We start from the raw sequence: 9457 nt of genomic DNA, 5'->3' as shown, positions 1-9457 counted from the left end.
ATACTTAGAGAAACAAAGGGAGTAGTGAACTGTGAATATGTAAAAACCATACTTCCTCCGTTCGGGAAATATCGCACCATTTGTTTTTTACACTATTCACAATACGATTTTGGCCATTTTTTGTGATTCGTATGTGAGGAAATTGTAGTCATGTGAGGTCATTTTAGATTCGTATCGATATATATTTTCTAAATATTAATTTTTTATAATTTTTACTTGCTCACGATTTAAGATATTAAGAGTCAAAGTAATGATTAGAGGAGTAAAAATTACCACCTTATAAAGTCCACATTTTCAAACTTACCACTTTATAAAATTTTAATTTAAAATTACCACCTTATAAAATCATAAACCTTCAAAGTTTAACGGATTTTATCAATTTTTCCGTTAACAGTTGGTAACGTTGAAAGTTTGTGATTTTATAAGGTGGGAATTTTAAACCCAAAAGTGAAAATTTTGGAGGAAAAACATAAATAAACCTTCAAAGTTATCACCTGTTCACGAAATAATTGACAGAATCCGTTAGCAGGTGCCAACTTTGAAGGTTTGTGATTTTATAAGGTGGTAATTTTGAATTAAATTTTTATAAGGCGGTAAGAGCAACTCCAATGGTGGGCTACAAGGTGATGTAGCTAAGTTTGCCACATCATATTTCTAGCCACAATTTTTTTAAGCTACAAACTTTCACATTGGTGGGCTACAATCCCTTATAACCCCCTATAATATTTAATTCATATTTTTTCCCTTTTATTTTTTGAGCTACCTGCCCAAAATAGCTACAATGTTTTAGTAGCTGTTGATGTCATTATTGCAACAATGGTGGGCAACCTGCTCATATATTCTTTTTTTTCGTGAGCAGGTCCATTTTCCAACCATTGAAGTTTCTCTAAGTTTAAAAAAGTGGACTTTATAAGGTGGTAATTTTGAAAAAATCCTTTAAATAATAAATAATGAGTAAATAAACAATAAACCTTAAATAATAAACAAAAAATAACTTTGTGTAATTAATCATCAATTTACTCCGTAAATAAATTAATGTGATTTCTATAATTAATCATGATATGAATTTTTATTATTAGATGTTAAATTAGGCCAAAGTATTAAACTGAACTTTTTTTTTCTTTAAACCATCTTTTTATTTAGTGGCACACCAAAAAAGATTGAAACGGTTCTATTGCAAGTGTTTTAATGGTACGACTTTGCATAGGTTTGTCGAGTCCAAGAACCATGTTTGCTCTCAGTTCGATGTGGATATAGTGTTGAGATGTTTAACTTAAGTTAGGATTTTTATGAGTTTAAGAATGCACTGAAGAATCGAACACAAGAAAATTGATCTCTTGTTGAAGATAAAAATGTATTCAATATATACCTTAATTGTCATGACTTGTGAACTTGTCGGATACAATGAACTAGTTAGTAATTTTTCAGATCTTTTAAATGAATATCTATATGGTTTTTTAATGAAGGTTAAGCATTATCACTTGAAAAAAAAATTATGGTAATGTTTGTTAGGTTTATGTATTAGTTTACGAGCATACATGACTTAACTTGATATTATAGCTTGCATACCGGCTGTTAAGGTAATTGAGTTTGAAATTTTGAATGATTTGAAGTTGACTTTAGGTATTTTAGTACTCCCTCCGTTTCAAAATTATAGTTTTTATCGACTAAAAACACGGATTTTAAGAAAAGTAAATATAGTGTGTGGAAAATTAAAATATGATAAATTGATGATTGATTTGTATGAGAAAGTAGAATATAGTACATGTAAAAAGGAATAAACTACATGGAGGAGGGTAATATAGTACATGAGAAGGTTTTCAATTCATCTTTTTTTGTGGTATCAAATGATGGTATATGAAAAGTATTTTATTATCAAATAAAGAAACATGACTAAATTATGGGATGCCTGATTTGGAATACGTGACTATAATTTTGGGATTGAGGGAGTACCATTTTATAAGCAATAGATTAAATCTCGTAAATAAAAATAAAATAAAAACTTGAAATGTAAACATTTACGAAATAAAAAATAAATTAATTAATGTTTTTTTTTTTGCAGAGTAATAAATTATATTCCATCCGTCCCTTAATACTCGCTCTGTTTCTATTAATGACATATTTTACTAATATTATATCATTTCTATCACAAACCTTCAAAGTTACCACCTGCTAACGAATTATTCACATTTGCTTTCTTTTCTTGCGGTAGAATTTTTCTTATGGCTTTTCGGAGTCCTCTGAAGCAATGGTTAAAGTGTACAAACGGATTCGCGTTTGCTGCAGCTGGATGATCGAATTTCTCATAAACCTGCGATGTTTTATTGCCTTATTAGTTTGGAGCGACTTTCAAGTTTTACTTAGTTAACCTAGCTTGCATAGAGCTGCGATGAGGGATCAACAAATTAAGGTTCATTCTATGCAATTGAACAATAGGATTCGCTCTCTATGACATAAGTGTAACATTAGCCTCGAGAATTTTGTGATAAAATCGACATTCGGAGCAATTTTGAGGTCTCTTCAAGCCTCCAAGCATAGCTACGGGATTGACTTTGTGCTATGATGCTTGGCATATGTTTTGCATGTTCGTGATGTCCAGGATGAACAGAAATCATATGGCTACCAAATTCATGAATAGCTTGAAACACACTTGTTTAATGCAAGGTATGTCACAGAAACGAATAATAATTTCTATTTGTCGTTTTTTTTTTTTACATGTCGTATTAGGCGACAGAGTCATGGTCAAGGTGGTCAATAACTTGAAGTATGCCCTGACCAAGGCTTAGGTGACTCTTTTTAGCCAGAGTGAGGCTCCAACACGTACTTGAAGAAACTGGCATAAAATGATAGCATGCATAATTTAGGTTTAGGGTCAACAACGTCTTTTTTGCAGCTTTAGCGGTTTTAAGTCCGTAGAAAGATATCAGTTAAAATTTGCGGATTTAATTCCAAATTAATCTCAATGGGAAAGTCTTGTATGTTCGATCAATTGTTAAGGAGAAGAATGGACGTGTTTGTAATGCCTCGTATTTTTTAAGTAATTATAAATATATTTTATTATATTTATAAAGCATTTTTATTATTTTGAGAATTTAAATCGCATTTAAATAGTTATTTAAATGTATTTTATTAATTAAGAATATTTATTATTTTCCCTCAAAAAAAAAGAATATTTATTATTTTAATTAATTACGAAATGAATTTAAATTTCAAGTTGGGAATTTAATTGGGTTTCAAGAGTAAAACGATTTTAAATTAATCTAGCCCAATCCAATTCCAAGTTCAAGTCCAAACAAATTAAACAAGCCCATCTTATGTTTAATGAAGCCCGAAAGAGAACCCTAAAGCCTAGTCCATCTTTGGGTTTCCTAAGCCTATAAATAAAGGTGATCACCCTCAAAATCCCTCACTATTATTCATTAAACCCAAAAGAAAAACCATAACCCTAAATCTCTTTTTCTTCTGTCGAACTTATGTTTGACCTTTTTTGTCCTACTTCCGTTTGTTTTCAGACAAAAAATTATTCTTCAAAGTTGTATATCTCAAAAAGTTCTTGAGATTTTCCTCAAGAATCGATTGATTTCGAGTTATATAGATTAGGAGTTATGGCTATTTTAAAATCCTGCAACAGTATTTCATTTTTTCTCTCCTCTCTTGCTTCCCTTGCGTCGCTGCCCAGCCCCAAGCACACACTCCCTCTGCTCGTGTGTTGCCTTGCCTTGACACCCTTGCTTTCCCTGCTCGTGTGCCTTGCACACTCGCACTCCCTTCACTCTCTCCTCTCTTCGTTGTGCACTCACGACGCTCAGCGCCCACGCGAGCCATCGCTCGCTGCTGCTTCCCTGGCGCGCACTCGCGCCCAGCACCTGAGCACTCGTGTTCTCTCTCTCTCGCCCTCCTGTCGCGCGCAGCTTCCTTGTGGCCACGCGCCCCTGCTGCCCTCGTCGCACACCCGCACCATACGTAACAAGCAACAACACTCGTGTTGTGTTGCTGTTGTGCTGCACGCACCATACTCCGTATACTTTATTCCTTTTGCACCCGGTCACACTAATTCGTGATCGTACCGTGCTATAGGCCGGTTTGGTATAATTATCTTCTTCCTAATCTATTCTATTTCAAATTATGTTTTAAATTATGGATTTTTTTGTTTAATTATTATGCTTGGATTGGTTATGAACACCAAAGTTGAGGATTTATGTGATTAGATTATTGAGGATGATTTTAATTATGGTAGTTGTAATTTTCAGATTTGAAATATATATTAAAGATTCAATTTTTATTAGTTTTAATGGTTTTAATTACAAACTATGATTAGGGTTTTGATCTTAGCCTTATGACTAATTGATTAACATAATTAGATGGCAATTTTAATTATGATAATTAACTATAATTTTCAGATTCATTTTAAAACTTAAAGTGTCAATTTTTAATGGTTTTAAGCATGAAATTAATTAAATTTAATGCTAGGGTTTTAAACGATTAATTAGAACTATTATGTTATTAATGAACGATTAATTTCTAAATAATTCAAGTGTTTTAGAACTAAACAAAGTTGCTGAAAATTTAATGAACATGGATAATAATTGAATTTCATTATGTTAATGATAGGAGGAGTTTTCTAATAGAGGCTTGAATCACAAAGTGACCCCTGTACTTAGATATACAAGGTACGTACATGTATAGGGTGACCACCGTTTTCATGAGATTCATGTGATATGTTATTATTGTGATTCACGTGAATCAAAGTGTTATGGATTCATGTTTGATGTTGTGAACGAACATTTTGTATTATTATGAATTCATGTTTGATGTTGTGAACGAACATTTTGTATTATTATGAATTCATGTTTGATGTTGTGACCGAACATGTTTGGATTATTGTGGAACTATGGTTTTATTGAACAAGCATGTTGTGATTATCTATGATCGTTGAATTATATCAAGCATGTTGTTCAAGTATTATATGCATGTATGGGTTTTTTCACATGCAAGGGATTATTTTGATGTTATTGTACGTGACGTCTAGCATATTTTGAGCCAAATATTCGTGCCTCGTTGCACTATTTATTCTACCCTGTTTGTAGGGTATGATTGGGAAGTCTATGAGAATTGAATTAGGTTTTATTCGTGCCTAGTGCACAACCCACATGTTGTAACACCCTAATAATTCTTTGCTTTTTATAAAACATTTTCCGACTTAAACACACAGGAATTACCAAGATATTACCGCCACCGTGATAACGGCTAAGGCTATTTACCAGAATTACGCAGCGAAATTAACTAACTTTCAAAACATATTAAATAAATAGTTAATGGTCATTAAAACAAGCTGGAACCGTTGAGGCCCAAACTAAAACAAACCGTTTGAAATCCATTAACTGAAAATAGTAGTATTAGTCATGACTATAAATAAAATAGAGTTTATAAATTACGGAAGAATAAAACTGTCAACTCGAATCCCATGATAACTTCTCCCGCAAGTTATCTCTACAAACCTGCTTTATTGAAAATCTACTCCCCAACAACGCAAATGCAATTGATGGATCATCATAGGGTCATTAAGGCAAAGGCCATGACCAGAAGACATGAAGCACGAAGTCAGCAAAGGCTGAGTACGAACAAGCTAGAATAACATTCTATCCTAACATGCTTCACTCGACAATTAAATAATCAACATGCAAAAGCCATTAAATAAACAGATGAACATGGAGACAAGACTCGACACGAAACACGACTCTTGACTCACAAATTAATAAAAAGTAGCTTCGAACGGGTAAAGTAAAGTATACTCAAAAGGAAAGAAAGGGGTGATGGGAGCCAACCATACACCAAAATAAGTCGGGCTACTACCGACAGTCGAGCCATACCGACAGGAATTCCAATGCACAACGGCATAAAAGAGAATGAAACAACGTCTTGTATCATTCTAGGAGTACAAGTTTTCCGGCAAGACTCCCCCCATTGTTCATACTCAAGGTATATACGTTCCAAGAGTTTTGAAGCTCTTTGGGTTACACTTTACGTTAATTAGTATATTATGATCAAGGCGACTCAAGACACAACATACAAACAATTGAACGATTAAACAATTCAACAATGACTCTTTAATATTTTACTTCTTTAGGACTTGTTATCAAACAAGACTCAAGTGAAATTACTCCCATTGTTCCTTCTCAAAACACTGTTTGAGATAACCCGACATTGCCTATTAACAAGCGGGGTGTGCCCTTAGCACGAATTGTCATTAATTCAATTCACATAGACTCTCTAACATATTCTACCAATATATTTCTCACTGGCAATATTCGACTGGCTCAATAATTATGCTAGACATCCTGTACTATAGCATAATAATAATAACAACTTGCATGCGCAATACTCATACATGCAAACCAACTTGAACAACATGCTTGACATAATTCAACGATTATAAAAGTCCATAACATGATAGTTCAATAGAATCTATAAAGCATAATTCAATTCATAACATGCTCGTTCACATAGATTCAACAATAATAATAACATGCTTGTTCTCAACATTAAACATGAATTCATAATAACATATTCATTCCCAATCATCAAACATGAATTCATAATAACATATAAGTTCACATGATTCGCATTCAATACACTTCACAAAGTCCTCAAGGGATGGGTGGTCACCCTAGTCTTGTACGTACCTGGAATACCTAAGTACGGGGGCCACTGTGCGAATCACGACTCAATAGAAATCAACTCATATAAAACAAAATAAGAGAACTAAATTATTATCCATGTTTACTAAATTTCCAGCAACTATTTAAGAAACTAAAACCCTTAGTTTAATTAAAAATCATTCATTAATTGGTAATTTAATGGTCTCAAATAGTCAACTCAAGTCCTAGTATAAAACATTGACTTTTTCACTTTAAAACCCTTAAAAACCAACTTTTTAAAGCTTATAACCAATCTGAAAATTTTGATTGATTCCCATAATTTAAATTGACATTAAATTATGTAAATTAATTGCTTAAACAATTTGAAATCAAAATCCTAGCAATAGTTTAATCCGAAAACATGTTTTGACTTCAAAATCCACACTTTAGAACATATATAATCTGAAAATCATAATTTAAATCATCAAAACCAATCTCTTTAATTAAAACACAATACTAACCCAATACGGTGTTCATAACCGTTTTAATTAATTTAAACAACCCAAATATTTAAACTAATCACAATAATTAAATCAATTTAAAACTGAAAATTAATAATTTTGAAAACAAAATTTGATTTAAACAATTGATCAACACACACACACACAACGATTAATTGCTCGTGTGCGTGTGCGCCGACCAACGCAACACAACAAGCAACAACAACACGCAGCAGCGCAACGCACCACAGCAGGGCGCGTGCGCGCGCGAGGGACAGGCGACGAGTGGGTGCTGGGCACAGGCGAGACGCGCACACAAAGTAGGGGTGTTGTGCTGCGACGCGACGCGAGACGGGACGAGTGGGCGCTGGCGAGCACGACCACGCAACCTCGCAGGCACGTAGTGCTACGCTGCGGTGCGGGACGGGCGAGAGAGACGGGCGAGGGGCTGGCTTGCGCTGCAAGCAAGGGCGCACAAAGAAGAGAGGGGCGTGTGTGGAGTGTGCCGCAAGGAGAGAAAAAGAGGAGAGAGAGAGAGAGAGAGAGATTTATGAATTTTTGATCTTGGAGGTTTGATATGAGGTCTATTTATAGATTTTCTCTCCCTTGTGGGCTAGGTTAGGATAATTTTGAGTTGGGCTTGCTTTCGGGCTTAGTTCATTAATATCCTTGCAAGCTTTATTGGGTTTAATTAAAACAAAACGACCGGGCTTCAAGTTTATTAAATTCGTTTTCGAAATACAACCCAACAATTCTCGATTAAATAAATTCGTTGAATTTATTTAATAAAAATACGGTTTTTGAAATGATTAATATTTAAATTAATTAAAAATAAAAGCGCATTTAATTCTCATTAAATGAAATTAATTTGTAAAAATACAACGAAATGCTTTATAAATATAATAAAATATATTTATAATAATAGAAAAATACGAGGTATTACACATGTTAACAAGCATGTTGTGGAACCTCAATGGTATATTGAGAAGGAACATTGGTAGTAATTTCACTTGAGTCGTGATTGTTTGATCATAAGTCCTAATGAACCTAAAAGAAGCGTTGTTTGGTTGTTCGTTTATTAAATATATGCCTTATTTTTGTGTCTCGAGTCCACCTTGTTAATAAAATATTAATAAACGCAAAGTGTAACCTAAACAAGCTTCAAAACTCTTGGAACATATATACCTTGAGTATGAACAATGGGGGGGGGGGGGGTACCTTACCAAGGGGTTTGTACTCCTACTAATGATACAAGACGTTATTTCATTTCTTTTTATGCGCTGGATTTCGTCGGTATGGTCCGACAAGTTGTTTGTCTTTATTATTATTTATTTTGGTGTTTGGTTGGCTCCCAACACCCTTCCTTTAATGGATATTTTCTTTTTAGGCCCGTTCGAAGCTTATTCTAATTAATCTATGAGTCAAGAGCCGTGTCTAGAGTCGTGTTGAGAGTCGAGTCTTGTCTTCATGATTAATTGTTTATTTAGTTGGCTTTCACATGTGATCTAATTTATGTTGGAATGAAGCATGAAAGATATAAGATTTCATTCTAGCTTGTTTGTTCTCAGTTTTCGCTGATTACATGCTTTGTGTTTTGGTCATGACCTTTGTCGTAATGACTCTATGATCCATCATTTGCACTTGCATTATTGGGGAGTAGAATATTAATAAACATGTTTCTAGAGGTGACTTGCAGGCCAAGTAATCTTTCAAGGGGTTGAATGAGAGGGTTTATTTACTTTCCATGTTTCTAGAGGGTTTGTACTCCTACTAATGATACAAGACGTTATTTTATTTCTTTTTATGCGCTGGATTCCGTCGGTATGGTCCGACAAGTTGTTTGTCTTTATTATTATTTATTTTGGTGTTTGGTTGGCTCCCAACACCCTTCCTTTAATGGATATTTTCTTTTTAGGCCCGTTCGAAGCTTATTCTAATTAATCTATGAGTCAAGAGCCGTGTCTAGAGTCGTGTTGAGAGTCGAGTCTTGTCTTCATGATTAATTGTTTACTTAGTTGGCTTTCACATGTGATCTAATTTATGTTTGAATGAAGCATGAAAGATATAAGATTTCATTCTAGCTTGTTTGTTCTCAGCTTTCGCTGATTACACGCTTTGTGTTTTGGTCATGACCTTTGTCGTAATGATCCTATGATCCATCATTTGCACTTGCATTATTGGGGAGTAGAATATTAATAAACATGTTTCTAGAGGTGACTTGCAGGCCAAGTAATCTTTCAAAGGGTTGAATGAGAGGGTTTATTTACTTTCCATATTTAAAACTCTATTTATTTTATTATGTCTAGACTATAATGATTT

Source organism: Spinacia oleracea, chromosome 6, assembly GCF_020520425.1.
Source record: "Spinacia oleracea cultivar Varoflay chromosome 6, BTI_SOV_V1, whole genome shotgun sequence".
In the NCBI taxonomy this organism is placed as follows: domain Eukaryota; kingdom Viridiplantae; phylum Streptophyta; class Magnoliopsida; order Caryophyllales; family Amaranthaceae; genus Spinacia; species Spinacia oleracea.
This window is presented reverse-complemented; position numbering follows the sequence as displayed.